At 39.0% G+C, this 10,639-nt stretch overlaps 1 pseudogene; it reads right to left on the reverse strand.

The window, feature by feature from the left end:
• The window catches only part of LOC107661719 (glucocorticoid receptor-like), a 117,291-nt pseudogene that overhangs the window by 22,613 nt on the left and 84,039 nt on the right, over positions 1–10,639 (reverse strand).

The following is a 10,639-nucleotide window of genomic DNA, read 5'->3' on the forward strand; positions in this document are numbered from 1 at the left end:
TTAGTAACCGAGTACGTTCCCTATCGATACTTCACTCATACTATGGGGAACCAGTACAATCCCGCCGTGCTATGCTAGAGGATCAACTAATACTTGAACTTGCCTTAAGCACCAGAAAGGGGCCGGAAAACCCCGCAGGAGGCAATAGAGCCAAACTCCTAGAGGTCGGCCCGGCCTTGAGTAATCGTCCCAAGAGAATTTTTGTACAGCCTCGGAACTCAGCGAGGGCCAAGCGCATACAGAAAGGCGGCAAACGCCAGAAAACACTGGTTTTGTCATATGACAAGAGTGAGCCCGTTATGCAGAAAGGACCCAGGCCTGTAAGGCTGGGATGTCCAGATTATAAAACCTGGTAAATGTGGATGGCGAGGCCCAGCTGGCCGCCGCACAAATCTCTGCAATGGACACACCGCTAGACCAAGCCTCTAGTTGAGTGAGCTCTTACTCCCATGGGGCATTGTAGGCTCAAAGAAGAGTACGCTAGCGCAAAGCATCAATTATCCATTTGGAAAGTCTCTGCTTCGTGACCGGAGACCCGTTGGTGCGGCCACCGAAGCAAACAAAGAGCTGTTCCGTCTGAGCTCCTGCTCCTGCTGAGTCGAGAACTGTTCCCAGGAACGATATCCATTGGCTGGGGGACAGCACACTCTTGGCAAAATTGACCCTGAGTCTCAGGCATTCTAAGTGGCTGAGGAGCAAGGATCTGTGAGATAGTAGCTAGTCCTCCGACTGGGCCAGAATGAGCCAGTCGTTGAGGTAATTCAGAATGTGGATTCCCATCTACCTCAACGGGGAAAGAGCTGCATCCATGCACTTTGTAAAAGTGCAAGGAGCTAGGGACAGTCAAAAGGGAAGGACCGTGTATTGATAAGCCACTCCCTCAAGGGTGAATCTCAAGAATCGTCTGTGGTGGGGGGCTATCTGTCTGAGTTTGAGGACGGGTCTTAGGCCGCCATCCTTTTTGGGGATGAGGAATTATCAGCTGTAGAAGCCTGACTCGCTCTGAGCCGGGGGAACCGTTTCTACTGCTCCTTTCACCAGCAAATTCATCAGGACATGAGGTGGAAACCACGCTGCTGAAATGCGGGGGTTTTTGAGCGAATTGAAGTGTATAACCTTGGTTTATTATCCCAAAAACCCAGTCTGACACTCCAGGGATGGCTTGCCAGGCCTCGGCCCGTGTGGCGAGGGGTTGGATTGGTTAGAGCGACAGGCCGTCGGCACCCTGAACTGAACGGGGTGCTTGGAGACACGACAGAGGCTGCCTTGCCGAGCAGGAGCGATGAAGGGGGCTCAGGCTTAGAAGCTGATTGAGCAGCTGGAGGTGCGGGCTTCGCGGGCTGCTGAGTCGGCGCCATCTTGGGGTGACTGGAAGCAGTTGCAGAACTGGAGCGCTTTGACAAGAAGTGTTGCATTGCCTTCTGCGTGGCGTTGAAGCGTTCAGCGAAACCCTTAACCGCAGGTCCAAACAGGCCGGTGGGGGAGACCGGGGAGTCGAGGAAGGGGAACTTATCCGCATCCTTGATCTCCGTAAGGGTCAACCATAGGTGGCGCTTGAGCACCACTAGACTGGCCATGGACATGCCAATCGCCTGAGTCGTCATCTTGGTGGCGTGTAAAGCCAGGTGGGTCGTGCTGCACAGCTCTTTAAAAGCTGCGGGGTCTGGGCTGGACTTGTCCATGCAGCGGAGGAGTTTGGCCTGAAAGACCTAGAGGACCGCCATGGAGTGAAGCGCCAAGGCCGCTTGTCCAGCTAACAAATAGGCTCGTCCAGCAAGAGCTGAAGTCATCCTACATGGCTTGGACGGGTGGGTGGCCTTTGCTTTCCAACCGATGGCCGTGGGCAGGCAAAGATGCACGGCCACTGACTCATCCAGGGGAGGGCAGTCTGTCGTACCCTTTTTCTTTGGTGCCGTCGACCGATGTGAGGGCGGACGAAGAAGAGGCACGTAGGTGGGCCAAGTAGGGGGCGCGCCAAGATCTGGTGATCTCGTCATGGACCTCTGGGAAGAATGGTGAAGCCCGTTGATGAGGGGCCTGACGGCACCCCGGCAAGAACCATTCATCCAGGCGGCTGGGGGTGGGTTCCTCAGGAGGAGACCACTCCAAACCCAGCTCCTCCACAGCATTAGACAGGATGCAGAACAGTTCGGTATCCATGCCTGTGCTGGTTGCGCTGGGCTGTGCAGATGGCAGGGGTGTGGGGTCATGAGATGATAAATAGAAACCTCTCTATGAGGAGAGAGTGTGGCACGCGGGGGCTCAGCTAACTTGTCTCTGAGCGCCGAGTTCCTCTGTCCCGCTGCTTTTTCCTCACAGGTTTCTGGGAGGATGGCTCGAGGGGCAGAGTCGCTTTCTGAAAAGAAAGCTAACCGGGAGCGCATAGAGGCAAGACTCATATCCTCGCAATGAGGACATTCAGTCTCAGTGAGCGTAGTTTCAGTGTGGGCGGCGCCCAAGCATGAAACACTCACACCATGTTTGCCAGCGGCGTGCAGAGGAGCCCTGCATGAGTGACAATAAAAGCACGGCATTTGTAACGCCAAGAAAATTTGCTCTTAAAAATTTGCTATAATAAAGAAATCGCCGGATGGCGGCAGGGGACTGGAAGACTGCAGACGCTGAAGGCAGCTGGGGAGCAGCGAAGTCAGCCGAGCAGGAAGGGGTCTTGATCCGCTGCGAGGCTTGTTCACAGCGAAGGCTTCGAGCCTCGTAGAGCGAAGATCTTGCAGTCGTCGCTGAAGGAGAAGAAATCTGAGGATCCTATGGCGAAATGCCTGCTTATATAGCCAGATGGCCCCGCCCATTCTGGCGGGCTCTGGTAGGCTTCGTCGACATAGGCTCGTGCAGCTCCGCGGCCGAGCCATTGGTTAGTTTTTAATTCACTGCACGAACCAATGGCCGTGCAGTTACACTGCATTATTGAAAAGGCTTCAGTCATCGGAGAAAAAGGAGTTTTCCCATAGCGTCTTAAGCAAGACGCAGTACGAGTGAAGTATCAATAGGGAACTAATGTTCCCAGAAGCAAAAACTGATAGTGTGGAACTGCATTCAGGTAATGACAATTGCATTTACATCAAACTTACACAGAGAAGCTGGAAACTTCAGATAATATATCTTCAATTAAATTTATTTTAATTTTTTAACCATAAACCTCACTATAATTTGTTAGATTTATGTTTAAAGTAATCTGTTGCTCTGGCTATTACCACCTTGAAATATCAGAAAATTCACTTGCAGTGAGAACAGCGTGATCTCGTACTTCATATGAGAATACTGTCAATCAGCTACTTCCTGTCTGATGCTGATTTTACAGTGTCCTGTAATTGGATTATACTTCAACTAACCTGAATTTATTTTACTTTACATTCATCGCTAACATAGCTGGCTCCCTTACAAAAAGAGCTTTGAAATCCATTTCTGTCTACCTTTCAACTAAATTTGTTTTTCTGTGCTGAAGCGAAGACGAGGAAAAGTTCACAAAAGACAATTTTTTCTTGTCTTCATCCCGCAGACCACCACTCCAAGCCATTTCTTTTCATTAAAGGTTCAAATATAACAATAATGTCATGCTCAAACATGTTTAGCTGGCTTGAAGCACTCTGACTCATGTGTATTCCCGTTAGTCATGGTAAAGACACATCAACAAAACCTATCAATACCAATGCAGTCATACAGCAACTCAGAGGGACTAACTGTGGCGCAAGCAAAATCAAGCAAAGTGCAACTATGATGATTATCAGAATGCAAACTAGTAGTGACTAATAACTAATGCAGTTAACATGCTTGTGGAGAGGGTCAGAAATTAACTTTGGATGAAAAATGACACCGTAAGTGACAAAAATATCCTACAAATATATAAATGATTGGAAACACTTTAGCTTAGGGACCAGTTCTCACTATTAACTAGTTGTTTTTAGTATGTATATTACTAGTATATTGGCTGTTTAATAGTACTTATAAAGCACATATTAATGTCTTATTCTGCATGACCATATTTAAGATCCCTTAATCCATCCATACCTAAACTTAACTACTACCTTACTATTAATAAGCAGCAAATTAGAAGTGTATTGACGCAAAAGTCATAGTTATTAGTTAGTTAATAGTGAGAATTGGTCCCCAAACTAAAGTGACCAAAATATTTACTAATTCAGAGGAAAATACTGCTGCGATTGGTTTTATATGGTGATTAAAAAAAATCAGCTCTGAAAAAGACATAAGGTTAAGTTATAGGCTATTGCTATAATCTAATACATGGACATGTCAATTATTTCACATTTTAGCAGTGTTCATTGTGTTATTATATGTTGTGCATTATTTTCAGCTACTTCAATTTGATGCTGAATCGGTTTTTATCAATAATTGCCATAATTTTTCATACATATAATATATTATTATTAAAAATATACTGATTTTATATAGTTTTAACTGATATAAATACATATTTTATTTAAAAAGAAATTAAAAAATAATATAAATACAATTTTTTAAAGAAATTTCATGCCCTAACAAAGGTACTGTAAATGCCCTTGAAAATCAAGACCAGCTGGCAATACTGCCCCTCAAGAAAAATAGCTAATTTCTGACAGTGTTTGTGGATAATTTATTTTTCCTGCTCCGATGATTGAACTTCATTGAATCTGTGTTACTGCTATGAATTATTACTAAAGACAAAAAGCATTTTAACACAGGTGCATTGTGGGGCGAATGAAACTGGAAGCAAAAGCATTATTGAAGGTGAATTTATTTACCATCTGTGTTTTGTCGTGCTCTCCATCCTTCACCATTGCCAGAGCAACCGAAGAAATCAGGGAAGAAAAACAAAAATAACAGATATAAATGTTTCAAGTGCTGAAAACACAGCTCAGTTCATGCTGACACAAAATGTGAAGCTGGTTAGCAGAAGCTATTCATTTCATTCGTTTGGTTGCAACTATGAATTTTAAAATATAAAAAGTCCTTGATAACACTTTAATTTAGGGGCTAATTCACACTATTAACAAGTTGCTTATTAGCATGCATATCACTAGCATATTGGCTGTTAATTAGTACTTATAAAGAATACATCAATGCCTTATTTTGCATAACCATATTATAGATTCCTTAATCCAACCACACACCTGAAGTTAACAACTACCTTACTAACTATTAATAAACAGCTAATTAGGAATTTACCGAGGCAAAAGTCATAGTTAATAGTTATTTAATCGTAAGAACTGGTCCCCAAACTAAAGTGTGACCAAATCCTCTATACAAGACACATTCATATCTGTTATTTTTGCATAAAGGAGACCTGAATCCCTGAAATTCGAAGCTTCTTTACCACAAAAACAGCCATTTTAAAAGTCCTCGCTCTGACCTTTAAACAGTGCCCTAACCAGGCACACAACTAGTCTCTCCACATTTAACGCTAAAATACTGTGCAATGCAGCAAATCATATCTGATGTTTAACATCAGAAATATAAACCAAGTGATTTGTCAATTTTAGCCAACATTAACCAAAATTCTTGTTGGTTAATCATTGTGTTATTATATGTTGTGCATTATTTTCAGCTACTTCAATTTGATGCTGAATCGGTTTTTATCAATAATTGCCATAATTTTTCATACATATAATATATTATTATTAAAAATATACTGATTTTATATAGTTTTAACTGATATAAATACATATTTTATTTAAAAAGAAATTAAAAAATAATATAAATACAATTTTTTAAAGAAATTTCATGCCCTAACAAAGGTACTGTAAATGCCCTTGAAAATCAAGACCAGCTGGCAATACTGCCCCTCAAGAAAAATAGCTAATTTCTGACAGTGTTTGTGGATAATTTATTTTTCCTGCTCCGATGATTGAACTTCATTGAATCTGTGTTACTGCTATGAATTATTACTAAAGACAAAAAGCATTTTAACACAGGTGCATTGTGGGGCGAATGAAACTGGAAGCAAAAGCATTATTGAAGGTGAATTTATTTACCATCTGTGTTTTGTCGTGCTCTCCATCCTTCACCATTGCCAGAGCAACCGAAGAAATCAGGGAAGAAAAACAAAAATAACAGATATAAATGTTTCAAGTGCTGAAAACACAGCTCAGTTCATGCTGACACAAAATGTGAAGCTGGTTAGCAGAAGCTATTCATTTCATTCGTTTGGTTGCAACTATGAATTTTAAAATATAAAAAGTCCTTGATAACACTTTAATTTAGGGGCTAATTCACACTATTAACAAGTTGCTTATTAGCATGCATATCACTAGCATATTGGCTGTTAATTAGTACTTATAAAGAATACATCAATGCCTTATTTTGCATAACCATATTATAGATTCCTTAATCCAACCACACACCTGAAGTTAACAACTACCTTACTAACTATTAATAAACAGCTAATTAGGAATTTACCGAGGCAAAAGTCATAGTTAATAGTTATTTAATCGTAAGAACTGGTCCCCAAACTAAAGTGTGACCAAATCCTCTATACAAGACACATTCATATCTGTTATTTTTGCATAAAGGAGACCTGAATCCCTGAAATTCGAAGCTTCTTTACCACAAAAACAGCCATTTTAAAAGTCCTCGCTCTGACCTTTAAACAGTGCCCTAACCAGGCACACAACTAGTCTCTCCACATTTAACGCTAAAATACTGTGCAATGCAGCAAATCATATCTGATGTTTAACATCAGAAATATAAACCAAGTGATTTGTCAATTTTAGCCAACATTAACCAAAATTCTTGTTGGTTAAAAAGATTTACAAAGACAAGACAACTTTTGATTAGGTGTCACTTTATTGTGTCACTTTTAACGCTGTGCTACTGTACCTTTAAGACTTATATATGCAAATGACCTTTGTTATGATTGGCCATGATCTTTAACTTGTTCTTTCATTCATAGAGGCAAGCCAAGATATTGAATACTGAATATGGGCGGATATAAAACTGAGCTTAAATAGAGGTAATGCAAATCATTATGCAAATTACTTATTGATCATCAGCATATAACTAATGAAACTTAAATTAAAGAATACCTTATTCCTCAGGGTTCATTTCCAACAACAACAAAAAAAGTTCCTTCTGACATAGACATGGACATTTTAACTATTACCAATCTGTAACAACAGAAAGTTATATTTTCATTAAATCAGGATTGTTATTTAACATATTTTCTTGGCACTCTAGAGTGCAGCAGTCCACTTTTAGCAGCCTTCAACTTCAGTTAAAAGAATGATTGAAGTTAAAAATCACTTCAATCACTTTGAATCAAAATCAATCAGCTCCAAAATGAATCACAACATCATAAACTTTGAATTGAAGAAAAAAGACAAGGCTGTTTACTTCTTTTATGAAGCAATTAACTATGCATCCCATAAAGCACTGCTTTGATTAAGACAATCAAATGAGAGTACAATATGACTTAGAATCACTGATTCATGAATAGAAACCATTGGCAAAATATTTAGAATTAAATACTTTTCTAATTTGTGGATTATGGGTAGTTCTTCACCGGGACTTTGGTTATCTTCCATGGTTTCCTATTAATGCAATTGCTCAGACTCTGAATTGTGTACATGGCTTCTACAGAAACAGCATCTCTTCAACCTCTGAGCACATATATTCTGTTCTGAAAGATATATATATTATATATAATCTAATTACTGTGGCGAAAATGAATTGGATTTTTACTTTTTGAATGCCTATGTTTTGCTCTACAGAGGACATGTTTCGGTAGTGACAATTCTATGGGATAACACCCAAAAAACAAAGATGTCACAACCAAAACTCCACCAAATGTTTCGGTAGTGACCATTTTAGATAATTTTGAACCTAGCTCGATGCTAATCAGCACATGGTTAGCTAGCACAGTTCTGAACAGTGGTACACATACAAAAACTAAAGTGCTGAAAACACAGCTCAGTTCATGCTGACACAAAATGTGAAGCTGGTTAGCAGAAGCTATTCATTTCATTCGTTTGGTTGCAACTATGAATTTTAAAATATAAAAAGTCCTTGATAACACTTTAATTTAGGGGCTAATTCACACTATTAACAAGTTGCTTATTAGCATGCATATCACTAGCATATTGGCTGTTAATTAGTACTTATAAAGAATACATCAATGCCTTATTTTGCATAACCATATTATAGATTCCTTAATCCAACCACACACCTGAAGTTAACAACTACCTTACTAACTATTAATAAACAGCTAATTAGGAATTTACCGAGGCAAAAGTCATAGTTAATAGTTATTTAATCGTAAGAACTGGTCCCCAAACTAAAGTGTGACCAAATCCTCTATACAAGACACATTCATATCTGTTATTTTTGCATAAAGGAGACCTGAATCCCTGAAATTCGAAGCTTCTTTACCACAAAAACAGCCATTTTAAAAGTCCTCGCTCTGACCTTTAAACAGTGCCCTAACCAGGCACACAACTAGTCTCTCCACATTTAACGCTAAAATACTGTGCAATGCAGCAAATCATATCTGATGTTTAACATCAGAAATATAAACCAAGTGATTTGTCAATTTTAGCCAACATTAACCAAAATTCTTGTTGGTTAAAAAGATTTACAAAGACAAGACAACTTTTGATTAGGTGTCACTTTATTGTGTCACTTTTAACGCTGTGCTACTGTACCTTTAAGACTTATATATGCAAATGACCTTTGTTATGATTGGCCATGATCTTTAACTTGTTCTTTCATTCATAGAGGCAAGCCAAGATATTGAATACTGAATATGGGCGGATATAAAACTGAGCTTAAATAGAGGTAATGCAAATCATTATGCAAATTACTTATTGATCATCAGCATATAACTAATGAAACTTAAATTAAAGAATACCTTATTCCTCAGGGTTCATTTCCAACAACAACAAAAAAAGTTCCTTCTGACATAGACATGGACATTTTAACTATTACCAATCTGTAACAACAGAAAGTTATATTTTCATTAAATCAGGATTGTTATTTAACATATTTTCTTGGCACTCTAGAGTGCAGCAGTCCACTTTTAGCAGCCTTCAACTTCAGTTAAAAGAATGATTGAAGTTAAAAATCACTTCAATCACTTTGAATCAAAATCAATCAGCTCCAAAATGAATCACAACATCATAAACTTTGAATTGAAGAAAAAAGACAAGGCTGTTTACTTCTTTTATGAAGCAATTAACTATGCATCCCATAAAGCACTGCTTTGATTAAGACAATCAAATGAGAGTACAATATGACTTAGAATCACTGATTCATGAATAGAAACCATTGGCAAAATATTTAGAATTAAATACTTTTCTAATTTGTGGATTATGGGTAGTTCTTCACCGGGACTTTGGTTATCTTCCATGGTTTCCTATTAATGCAATTGCTCAGACTCTGAATTGTGTACATGGCTTCTACAGAAACAGCATCTCTTCAACCTCTGAGCACATATATTCTGTTCTGAAAGATATATATATTATATATAATCTAATTACTGTGGCGAAAATGAATTGGATTTTTACTTTTTGAATGCCTATGTTTTGCTCTACAGAGAACGGATGAAAGATGATGCCAAAGGAGTGGATATTGTAGCAACATTATGCAGGTGGACTCGGTTTCAGTATTCGGATGGAGCATGTGTTAAAACAGGAGGGAATTCTGTCGAGGAGCCAAGCACATGAGCTTTACTGCTGCGTGCTCTTTTTCTAAACATATTCTGTGCTCCAAACATTAGGAAATATCTAATCTCAAAGTCACACCTCTGCAGGAAACCACACTTTGACAATGTGTTTTTCTCTGTGACTAATTAAGGCAAACCTGATCATCTGTCTGCTAAGGTTTCAGAAAACTGTGATTGATGGAGTTGATCACACAAAAAAAATATTCAAAGGATACCAAATAAAGTATCACCCTGTAAGTGCTAGTGTTTGTGATTCTATTAGGGAAAAAAAAAACAGGACGGTTGAAAAAATTATATTCAAAATATCATTTAAACAAAGCTGTATTTCTTGGAAAAGAAACAAATCAGAAATATTTCAGACTCTGCACTATTTTCAAGGTCAGTTATTTATATACAGTTAGTATACTAGGTCAGACCATATGAACTAAATTGTACTAAAGCAGAGGTGCCCAAACTCGGTCCTGGAGGGCCGGTGTCCTGCAGAGTTTAGCTCCAACCCCAATTAGACACACCTGAACCAGCTAATCAAGCTCTTACTAACATGGTTAGCTAGCACAGTTCTGAACAGTGGTATAGTGTTGGGTAAGTTAGTCAAAAAAAGTAATCCACTACAAATTACTAATTACTTCTTTAAAATTGTAATTTGATTACTAATTACTGCATTTAAAAAATAATCAGATTACTAATTACTTTACTTTCAAGTTACTTTCAAGTTTACTTTACTTTTCAAGTTATCAAACCTAAAACATATACACTACAACTTGAAACACAGTTCTCTGAGTAATTTAATATTGACTGTAAAATTAATGAGTAATTTAATATTGACTGAAAAATTAGGCTAAGTATCAAAACAGCAACTTGAATGATCACTTGCATATTTTCCTAATTACAGCAAGAAGAACGTCTCAGGTTACTTATGTAACCATGGTTCCCTGAGTAGGGAATGAGACACTGCGTCCTCTAGGGGTCGCT

The sequence above is a fragment of the Sinocyclocheilus anshuiensis genome, unplaced genomic scaffold (genome assembly GCF_001515605.1).
Source record: "Sinocyclocheilus anshuiensis isolate Anshui unplaced genomic scaffold, SAMN03320099.WGS_v1.1 scaffold207, whole genome shotgun sequence".
NCBI lineage: Eukaryota > Metazoa > Chordata > Actinopteri > Cypriniformes > Cyprinidae > Sinocyclocheilus > Sinocyclocheilus anshuiensis.